The sequence below is a fragment of the Semicossyphus pulcher genome, unplaced genomic scaffold, assembly GCF_022749685.1.
Source record: "Semicossyphus pulcher isolate SPU_LCO1_2020_fin unplaced genomic scaffold, fSemPul1.0.p SCAF_5, whole genome shotgun sequence".
In the NCBI taxonomy this organism is placed as follows: domain Eukaryota; kingdom Metazoa; phylum Chordata; class Actinopteri; order Labriformes; family Labridae; genus Semicossyphus; species Semicossyphus pulcher.
In genome coordinates, this window is record NW_027211726.1 from 26731352 (window position 1) to 26743756 (window position 12405).

Here is a 12405-nt window from a genome sequence, read left to right on the forward strand (position 1 = left end):
TATGGAGTTAGAAAAATAATAATGAAATATAGTATTAAAAAGGATTACCATTTCTCTCTGTCCCTGTCTCTCCTCCTTTGTACCTGTTTTCTCCTCCTCTCCTCCTTTGTCCCTGTTTTCTCTTCCCTGCCCACCACATATTTATCTGTTTTACATATGGATAGGGCTCTAGCACACCATTGATCGTGTTCATAGTTTCAATAAGGGACAATATGCATGCCCTGTTTACATTCTGGCTCCTTTTCTACTGCCTTTCCCTCTAATGTCCAAAGTTGAGGGAAGCCACGCAGCATATGACAACTGTACCTGTAGCATATAGTTCACAAAGAAACACAAAAAGACCAGTGATACACAGGTGTGGCTGATACTAATGGCAGCAAGCCATTTGGGTGTGTCAAACAGATGACTATGCTATTGGAACATGACGGTACACAATGCACTCTGCCAGGACACTGAAAGCTCGTTTCAAGGTAGAAATATGTCACTTTGCTGGCATAATGAAGATGTTAAAATGATGCTTTGAGTTATTTGGACCTTAAAGTTCCACACACTAGACGGTATGATAAGATATAAGGGTAGAAACAAGATTAATATGTTTTTAAGCGTGTTTTGTTGCTTAATCCCTCTAACAAAAATGCCTTTGACTAATTTGTGACCGGTTTGGTAACACAGGGATGGGCTTTATACACCTGTCATACTAACATGTGACTTGGAACAACAGAAAAATGTGCAGTTTTTTTCATGACACGTGAAGGAGCACTGAATCTGAAGGTGCAGAAATACTCCAGCACGCTGTCTCAGTTACATTTAAATGTTAATTGTTGCTAGAACATTTTCAAGCCAATTTTATGTTAAGTAGGTAACAAGGTTGTTGCAGATAAAAAGTGTTTAACTAGTAGGTTAGGACTCTTGTTTGTTTCTGTTTGCTTGAATGATGTATGTGTATTTTCCTGTATTTTTGGGGGCTTATGAGATGAACCATAAGGCTCTCTGTGAAGTCATCCAGTAAATCTATTGGAAAGTGACCAGGAAACTCAGGATCATGTGGACCATTGCCATTCATTTGTGACAAATAAAATCATTTCCAAATAATATTTAGCGTCACTTAGTGATTTCTTTGGTGAATAGGCATGTAAAAAGCAGGATGATGTACAGCCAGCAGGTCGGTATGTAAAGGATGATAAACAGCAGGTAGGTCTTTATGTAAGGGATAATGTACAATGAGTGTACAGTCATTAATGCAGAATTAAACCCTGACAGGGTTTATATAGGACAAGAAACCCTACTTTGTCTTTAGCAAATAGACAGCGTTTAAGGAGCTCATCTCCCATTCCATATACATTGGTTATACATTTATTAACTTGATTTTAAACATGAATAGGTATTAGAATACGTATCAGGAAGGGAAACTGATTTATTTAAACACTTCCTCCACCTCCAGTTACACTTATACCAGGAAAGCTCTAGAAGTACTTAGTTTGAATATATACATCGATCAGCCATAACATTATGATATAATGGACCTCCTATTGTGTAGGTCTCCCTTTCGCCACCAAAACAGCCCTGACCCATCAAGGCATGGACTCCACTAGACCTCTGAAGGTGTGCTGAGGTATCTGGCACCAAGACGTTAGCAGCAGATCCGTTAAGTCCTGTAAGTTGCGAGGTGGGGCCTTCATGGATCTGACTTATTTGTCCAGCACATCCCATAGATGCTCGATTGGCTTGAGATTTGGGGAATTTGGAGGCCAAGTCAACACCTTTAACGAACCTTGCCCAGAGCTCATTTTACACCACTGCAGTCAACAGTGTGCAACACGAGACGATGCAAGCTGTGAAATGGAGACGGATAATGCAAACAAATGTCCAGCACCCACAACAACACCAACACAAAGTATACACAAGAATAAAAACAAAAAAAAGTTTGAAGCCCATCAGGCCAAACAGTTCTCTCAATAGGTTCAAGGTTCGTCAAACCAATCCTGAACCTTTTTTTTTTGCAGTGTGGCATTATCCTGCTATATTATTTCCATGAAGGGGTGTACTTGGTCTGCAACAATGTTTAGGTTGGTGGTACATGTCAAAGTAACGTCTACATGAATGGCACCTTTCGGTGGTGGATGGGGGTCAGCATGGACACCTTGATTTTCTAACAATGTGCCCCCAGCACCCTTGGTTGGGTGGGTGGACTGATGGATGGACGGATAGATGGATGGATGGATGGATGGATAGATAGATAGATAGATAGATAGATAGATAGATAGATAATGGTTGATGATATGCCTCTGTCTTCAATCTTGTTTTACTCAAGTAAGAAGATAAAACACAAGACAGGAGGTCAATTATGGAGTTAGAAAAATAATAATGAAATATAGTATTAAAAAGGATTACCATTTCTCTCTGTCCCTGTCTCTCCTCCTTTGTACCTGTTTTCTCCTCCTCTCCTCCTTTGTCCCTGTTTTCTCTTCCCTGCCCACCACATATTTATCTGTTTTACATATGGATAGGGCTCTAGCACACCATTGATCGTGTTCATAGTTTCAATAAGGGACAATATCCATGCCCTGTTTACATTCTGGCTCCTTTTCTACTGCCTTTCCCTCTAATGTCCAAAGTTGAGGGAAGCCACGCAGCATATGACAACTGTACCTGTAGCATATATTTCACAAGGAAACACAAAAAGACCAGTGATACACAGGTGTGGCTGATACTAATGGCAGCAAGCCATTTGGGTGTGTCAAACAGATGACTATGCTATTGGAACATGACGGTACACAATGCACTGCCAGGACACTGAAAGCTCGTTTCAAGGCAGAAATATGTCACTTTGCTGGCATAATGAAGATGTTAAAATGATGCTTTGAGTTATTTGGACCTTAAAGTTCCACACACTAGACGGTATGATAAGATATAAGGGTAGAAACAAGATTAATATGTTTTTAAGCTTGTTTTGTTGCTTAATCCCTCTAACAAAAATGCCTTTGACTAATTTGTGACCGGTTTGGTAACACAGGGATGGGCTTTATACACCTGTCATACTAACATGTGACTTGGAACAACAGAAAAATGTGCAGTTTTTTTCATGACACGTGAAGGAGCACTGAATCTGAAGGTGCAGAAATACTCCAGCACGCTGTCTCAGTTACATTTAAATGTTAATTGTTGCTAGAACATTTTCAAGCCAATTTTATGTTAAGTAGGTAACAAGGTTGTTGCAGATAAAAAGTGTTTAACTAGTAGGTTAGGACTCTTGTTTGTTTCTGTTTGCTTGAATGATGTATGTGTATTTTCCTGTATTTTTGGGGGCTTATGAGATGAACCATAAGGCTCTCTGTGAAGTCATCCAGTAAATCTATTGGAAAGTGACCAGGAAACTCAGGATCATGTGGACCATTGCCATTCATTTGTGACAAATAAAATCATTTCCAAATAATATTTAGCGTCACTTAGTGATTTCTTTGGTGAATAGGCATGTACAAAGCAGGATGATGTACAGCCAGCAGGTCGGTATGTAAAGGATGATAAACAGCAGGTAGGTCTTTATGTAAGGGATAATGTACAATGAGTGTACAGTCATTAATGCAGAATTAAACCCTGACAGGGTTTATATAGGACAAGAAACCCTACTTTGTCTTTAGCAAATAGACAGCGTTTAAGGAGCTCATCTCCCATTCCATATACATTGGTTATACATTTATTAACTTGATTTTAAACATGAATAGGTATTAGAATACGTATCAGGAAGGGAAACTGATTTATTTAAACACTTCCTCCACCTCCAGTTACACTTATACCAGGAAAGCTCTAGAAGTACTTAGTTTGAATATATACATCGATCAGCCATAACATTATGATATAATGGACCTCCTATTGTGTAGGTCTCCCTTTCGCCACCAAAACAGCCCTGACCCATCAAGGCATGGACTCCACTAGACCTCTGAAGGTGTGCTGAGGTATCTGGCACCAAGACGTTAGCAGCAGATCCGTTAAGTCCTGTAAGTTGCGAGGTGGGGCCTTCATGGATCTGACTTATTTGTCCAGCACATCCCATAGATGCTCGATTGGCTTGAGATTTGGGGAATTTGGAGGCCAAGTCAACACCTTTAACTAACCTTGCACAGAGCTCATTTTACACCACTGCAGTCAACAGTGTGCAACACGAGACGATGCAAGCTGTGAAATGGAGACGGATAATGCAAACAAATGTCCAGCACCCACAACAACACCAACACAAAGTATACACAAGACTAAAAACAAAAAAAAGTTTGAAGCCCATCAGGCCAAACAGTTCTCTCAATAGGTTCAAGGTTCGTCAAACCAATCCTGAACCTTTTTTTTTGCAGTGTGGCATTATCCTGCTATATTATTTCCATGAAGGGGTGTACTTGGTCTGCAACAATGTTTAGGTTGGTGGTACATGTCAAAGTAACGTCTACATGAATGGCACCTTTCGGTGGTGGATGGGGGTCAGCATGGACACCTTGATTTTCTAACAATGTGCCCCCAGCACCCTTGGTTGGGTGGGTGGACGGATGGATGGACGGATAAATGGATGGATGGATGGATGGATGGATGGATAGATAGATAGATAGATAGATAGATAGATAGATAGATAGATAGATAGATAGATAATGGTTGATGATATGCCTCTGTCTTCAATCTTGTTTTACTCAAGTGAGAAGATAAAACACAAGACAGGAGGTCAATTATGGAGTTAGAAAAATAATAATGAAATATAGTATTAAAAAGGATTACCATTTCTCTCTGTCCCTGTCTCTCCTCCTTTGTACCTGTTTTCTCCTCCTCTCCTCCTTTGTCCCTGTTTTCTCTTCCCTGCCCACCACATATTTATCTGTTTTACATATGGATAGGGCTCTAGCACACCATTGATCGTGTTTATAGTTTCAATAAGGCACAATATCCACGCCCTGTTTACATTCTGGCTCCTTTTCTACTCCCTTTTCCTCTAATGTCCAAAGTTGAGGGAAGCCACGCAGCATATGACAACTGTATCAAACAGATGACTATGCTATTGGAACATGTCCAGACGGTTCACAATGCACCCTGCCAGGACACTGAAAGCTTGTTTCAAGGCAGAAATATGTCACTTTGCTGTCATAATGAAGATGTTAAAATGATGCTTTGAGTTATTTGGACCTTAAATGTGTTGTTTTCATTTATCCACTTTTTAGAACATTCTGATGCCTACTTTACGATGTCTATACACAAGCAAAGTATGATAAGATATAAGGGTGGAAATATAACATTAATTTGTTTTTAAAGGGGCTATATGAAGATTTTACATGTATTCAATCAAATATCATTTATTTATTGCCAATGTGTGAAGGGATAGTAGAGGAATTGAACAATTAACATCTTTTCAAACTTCCTTCATTGCCCCTAACAGCCTGTTGGCTGATTTGTATGTAAAGCACTTGGTACGTTTTTTTCCGCGAAACAAGAGGATCTGTACGCTCGCGAGTACCTCTGCCAAGAGCTCATTCTACACCACTGCAGTCAACAGTGTGCAACACGAGACGACGCAAGCTGTGAAATGACGGATAATGCAAACAAATAGGCCAAACAGGAATGTGACCAACGTCAGGGGGAAAACTAGAGTCAACATCTGCAGGGCATGCAAATCATGGAGAGACCTTCGATTGCTTTTGGTGATCAAAACAGACCCACAACATATTGTTGTCATAGAAACAAAACCCGCGTGCAGCGTCTTTTCTCTCACAGCACAAGTGCTTCATCCCAGCTCTCTCCAGCCGCCCTGCCCTCCCTAATAATAACATTTGTCATGTTCTCATAACATGACAAATGGTGTTGATTTTGGCCAACAGTAAATTATGTAGCAGAATAAAGCAAATGTTTATAGCTACCGATTGTTTTCCATGAGCCAATATTGTTGCATTATCTGCCAGGGCTAAGGTTAGCCAGCCAGCTGTAAGTGTGAGTGTGTTTGTCAGTGTTGTCAGTCTAGCTTGACAAATAACTCTAACATGAACTCTGGTATTATGACAAACCGTGTTGATTTTGGCCACAACATGATGTCAATCAACATGATGCCCGGTCAATAGGTTCAAGGTTCCGTAAACCATTCCTGAACCATGTTTAGCAGTGTGGCATTATCCTGCTATATTATTTTGATGAAGGGGAAACAAAAAATAATAATGAAATATACTGTTAAAAAGGATAACCATTTCTCTCTGTCCCTGTCTCTCCTCCTTTGTCCCTGTTTTCTCCTGCTCTTCTTCTTTGTCCCTGTTTTCTCTTTCTCTCTCTTGAATGTTTTTATTCTCATTTTATTTACATTGCTTGTATTTGTCTTGCTTTCTCTTGTCAAATGCCATGAGTCTATATTGTGTGTGACTGGGGGGCGTAGTTTAGATCACAGTCATATTAAAGTCTGACCTTGCAAGCTTTGGCCTCAGCAAATCTTGCTACTGATTCCATATCCAGTGATTTCATGACTTCATGTTCGATGGAGAGAAATGAAAGTGCAGACAGCTTGTCTTGTGCCATAGTTGACCTGAGGTACAAATTAATTAGTTTGAGTGATGAGAAACTTCTCTCACCTGACGCTACTGTCGCAGGGAGAGTGAGTACAAGTCGGAGAGCTATACCCAAATTTGGATAGATATCGATTATATTCTCCTTCTATATATGATCAAGCATCTCAGATGGTGATGAGGTATGTGTGGGGAAGGAACTAACTGCACCCTTTATCTCCAGCTTCAGGTCCCCTGCATCAACATCACCCATTGTTTGCTCCTGTCTGTGGCAGCATTCATCCAGCCTCCCTCCATGCACTGTGCTTCTCACTATGTCAGTGGAGTAGAGAAATCCATACAACTCATAGAAGGTCACCATGTGTGAAAAATCTGTCCCTTAATGTGACAAGAGCTATAGCTACAAGATGCAAGAAAAAGCCTGTTTCAAAGAGCTCTTCTGCAGTTTGCTGATTTTGCTCTCTTCCCTCATACTCAACCTGTCTTTTTGCTTTTCGCACATCTGGCCAGCTCATCTCCCCCTCAATCCTCTCTGCTATCTCCCTGGCATCTGTTTTAGCAGAGTTAAATCCATGGTCTCGAAATTCCTGAAGGAATTCTGTCACTGCTGTGATTTCTTTTCTCACTGTCTCGACTGAAACTTTGGGGCTCTGCAGGATCTTGCTCACTTTATTCATTTGGAACACATTGTACCATGCAATGGTACTAACCAGAGAAGGCCATCTCTGCATCTCCTGGAAGATGCTTCGAGCTGTTGAGACAACTTCTGCATCCCGTTATGTTTCTCTGTGGCGTACTCCTTAAGAGCAATCAATGCAATCAACATTTCAGGATGCTGAAAGCGAACACCTTTAATAGATACCACAGTCCAGAAAGAGGAATCCCAGGCTTAGAACACACTAGCATGATATGGCACCAGATTCAGGCAGCTAAGATAGAGAAAAGAGATTTACATGTGGTATTTTCAGATCTGGCAAATGCTTTCTGTACCACACAGCGTTATTAGGAGTGCTGTTGACTTCTTTACAGTGCCAGTAGTAATTGTAAACTTGGTGAAAGCATACTTCCAAGATATTAGAATGTGCGTAAGTACGAGAGGTTTCACAACAGATTGGCAGAGATTATGGCAGGGTGTATTACTGCCCTGCAAGCATTCACAATGGCGATGGAAGTAATGATTAGAGCTTCAAAGTGGGTGGTCGGTGGGGAGACACGGCAGGACAGTGTGATGCCCCTGTGTCATCATGTGCTTTCTAGTGTGATCCTGGAGGTGTGTCTTTGCAGATCACTCATCAGAGTAACTCAGCTCACCTGGGCCCAGTGTGCTGAGGTTACTTAAGCTCCAGCAGGAAGCCTTCTCTTTTCTGGCCCTCTCCACAGGCGCATGCGTTTGGTGATGTTGGTTTGAGTTTACCTTTTGCTTTGTTTGCATTATACAACACTTGTCCACATACACATTCTCTACTCACGCACATCATACACTACTGACTACTGATTTCCACACCTCACATTGTAAATGTCTAATTTGGCCCAATTTGATTTAATCTGTTAAATAAAGCTCCATCTTTTATGTTGGATACTGAATTTGGTCTAATTTGGTTTGATTTGAATTAATAAAGATTTGTTTAAACGTTTGGCATGGTGTGGTCTCCCTTCATTGTTGTGACTTCTGAGCCGGGTCATGACAGATGGGCTACGCCTCCTGATAGGGGCTACTTACGACGTGCTGCCATCACCCCAGAACCTGAAATGTTGGGAAGAGGGGGACCCATCATGCCCATTGTGTGCCCACTTGAGGCCTGACATAGTGTTATGGTCTGCGAGTCAGAGGAGAGTTTATTTTATAGCTGAAGTTGGCAATGCAGCTTGGGTTGCTGTGACCACCATGGGTCATGTAGGTTAGCTACAGTATAAGTATTGGGATGAGGGCACAAGGGGAGGGTTTTCTTCGCTGAGCACTTATCCTTATTAGGGCACAAGCATCTTGTGTTTAATTTAAATACTACTCTCAAGAATAAAATTCCCCAATGGATAAATATGATAAAAAGAAGAGAAAGCTACAGTCAAATGTTTATGATCATCTATTTTTAACAGTTGTGAATTGTTTAGGTGCTCTCACCAATCACTGAGTTTTAGATTTAGCATGATTTCCATACTGGTCTTTCCAGCAGGGCAGACCACATGAGACCAGGTCCAGATTAAAAACCACGATACTTAGACTTGTCAAATCCGGACTAGATTAACAAGGAGACCCTAAAGATTCATTAAAACACGATTTTAGATTTGTGAAACCTTTATTCTATTTGTGAAAACTTCACCAGCTGGTTCCTGGGCTGGGTCCCCTCCCACTGGGACTCTGTCACCAGGAGCATGCAGGCCATACGTCTATAGACTCAGATCACACAGGACAACTGGAATAAAGCTCTTTATATAATCAGTTAATCCATTCAGTGTCTTTGATAAAAGTCTATGCGTGTGCTTTTCTTTCATGACGTCTTTCATAGAGGTTGTCAAACTGTCAGAATGTAATGCTGCATGGGGGCACACAAGGAAAAGTTGAAGAACCACTGGTCTTTGATTTGCTTTCTCAAATTTCTTTTTTTGTTCTTATAAAATTACTTGTCTGTTGTTTGCAAGCAAAATGAATAAAGATTGATATTTCCTAAGATGCTGAGATATTCTTCCAAACAGTTGGTTCTCTCTGGAGAAAATATTGAATATAATTTCATTACATTCATTCATAAAAGCAAGTGAAAGACAGGTTTATGTTCCTGTTAGGGTAACACATACCCTTATATTTTTCTTAACTGACCATATTTACACGACGGACATTTACTGTCACATCATGCTCAAGGTCTGAGTTGAAGAGTTTAAAGTGCTTGATGCTAACATTAGCTGATGTCTAAGGTTAGCTAATGAGTTATCAAATGAGCAGTTTTTATTTGAAATATGGCCTGATGTCTCTCCTGATTTATACCGGCCTTAAATTTTTTTAAGTTGTTAATCAATCAGGAAGAAGTGTAATAATATGATTTGTCAGATTCTCTGTTAACACAATTTGCTGACTGAAACACAGCAGAACAACTTTATGACAGCAATTGAGCCTCCCTACCTGAGCGTGATGTGAGAGGAAAATGGCCGCTGTGTGAACATGGTGAATAGAGACATTTTCAATATATTTGTCAACAGTTCTGTGAAACACATTAACAATTGTGTAATCAAGTTTAATGGTAAAGCCTGCCTTTGAACAAAGTTTTGTATTATAAAAAATGTATTAAGTAAAAAAAACTCTTCAGTAAGTTGAATTTCTCAGTGTTTTTTAAGGGTGATACAAAACCACAAGCTTTAGAAATTAGATGAACATCATTTCAGAAGAAAAAAATCTTTCTGACTGCTGTTGGAGCCAGAGATGATGTTTCACAATCAAACTCTGGCATTAGATATTCATATCAAGAAACTACTGGCAAATCTAGTTTGTAATTACTCTGGGTTGAGATATAAGATATTAAGGCTGAGTTACAAAACCTAGTCTTTGTATTTATCCAGAAAGTACTGAGCAGTATTTATTAAGTCATAAAAAGACTTCCAAATCATGTCGTGGCTTATATGCAAAAGGGTCTTCTTCATCTGGTCTATTTTGTTGTGCCAGTAACTGAAATCTGTCCATGTTCAGACACTCAGCCCCCTAGATATGTCTATTTAATTTGTTCTTGGGCAAAATTTAGATTAGAGTAATCTTTAGAGCCATCCTTTGTTCATATCTTTTGATTTATTCAGCAGTTTATATATATAAAAAAAAAATATTCACAAGGAAACGACCAAATCCTGTGTGTGTAAATAGATTAAGGCCTGTTTGTGTTCGTCACGTGAAAGAATGTTTGCAGGATGCATATTCTGATAACTGTCTGACAGTGGTCTCTATAAGCTTGGGGCTAAATGTGCGAATAAAGCATTCAATAAAAACTACAACAAGACTTTAACCAACTATTTCAGTTTTGGCAGAATTATGTATGTTGATAAAATCTCAAACTAAAGTATTGTGTATAATTACTGGTAATGCTCCACTGTCTCAGGCACCCTGAACTACCCGCCGGCTCCTTGTACTTGCTGGATAAAAATCAGTGCCTTGTTAAAACTTAGAGGGAGTTTGGGACTAAAAAGCTTCTGATTTGGAGTTTGACATTTGATTCATTGCACAGGTAAATGACCTGGGATTTTTCCAGATGGCCACAGAGTGTAAAACATAGTTTTCAAACACAACGCAGTTTTCTCTTCTCCATGAGTTAGACCTGTGCTAACTGTAGCTACCTTAAGCTAGCTGGAGTCCCCTGAGTCAGAGGTGTGTAAGCAGTGTCCACTTTTAGAGCAGAGCTAGCGGTCTAGCTCTCTTCCTGGTGGGGTCAAATGACCAGGTCAGCCCTGGACCAGGCACATCCTGGTGCAATTCTACACGAAATTGTCTGGGTGGACCTACAGAGGCTGTTGCCCCACAATATGAAGCCCTTTTCCCTCAAGGCCTTCAAGCTGAAGCTTGTTCATGCCTTGTGTGATGAATACTGCCAGGGCAGTTCTGAACATTTTGGGGCCCTAAGCGACATCTTGCACTGGGGCCCCCCCAAACCCAAACCACCACTGCCGACGGACTCACTGCCCCCCAGTCATTTTAATATCCCTGAGTGAAAATGAATGGCAAGGCATACTTTATTATCAATACATCTTTTAATTAAGAAATATGAAGCAATAAATTACTTTTAAATAGAACACATTCAAGAATATTAACAAATCAACAGGTGTTTCTTAATATAAAAAAGAAAATGACAAAATAGAATAAAAAATAATATAAAGTATGTTAACTTTTAAACAAATACTGATATCCTTATTTGCTGATGATATCCTTCTGTTTTTCTCTGATATAAAGCATTCTCTTCCACATATCCTTAGTGTTTTTGAACAGTTTAGCTATGTCTCCAGTTTTAAAATAAACTGGACTAAGTCCTCTCTATTACCTTTGAATCTTGTAAGTAAACGACTGTGTAAATTTTAATATCTAACTAATACTAGTTTCACAGTTTAAATATTTAGGAATAAATGTATTTTTTATCTTTAGAAAAAACTATCTCTAAGAACTATTGTAAAACTCTTAACATGATCAAACTTGATTTGGAAAGATGGCATAACTTACCTATTTTTCTATCAGGCAGAATTTCAATAATTAAAATGAACGTACTTCCTAGAATACATTTCTGTAGTTATATGTTACGTCTAGCAACCCCTCCAAAATATTGGGAAAAAATACATAGCATTATCACTAGGTTTATATGGAGGGGCAAACGCCCAATAATCAAATTGGCCAATCTGCAAAGAAAGGAGTTAGGGGGGCTATCGGTACCCAATTTTAAATTGTATTTCCTGGCTCTTACCCTTCGTCCTTTAATAAATTGGATCAATAGCAATATTTCAACCCCATGGCTCAATTTTGTTTACAGATCTTTCTGTTAGAAAATGTAGACTGAAATACGGTCAAATAATAGCTCATGCAATTCAAAATCTGCAGAAAAAGGAAACTATATATAATTGGAAATCTAAGTGGCATGCTAACACCAATATTTTATAATAACTTATTGAAGTCTGGAGGGCAATACTTTGTCTCACCACAGTGGTATAATTCAGGTATACATAGCTTAGGAGACATTATAAATAATACTGGTTTAAGAAGCTTTCAGGATTTGAGGGAAACATATTGTCAACCAACTCCTTCTTTCTGTATTTACAGGTACGCTGCTATACAAGCTGCAAATATTCTCAGCGACATTCAACCTATTACTCATCAAAAAATTGAGTTAATTAACAAACTTTCAGGATTATTTAAAGGACATGTCTCTTTAATTTA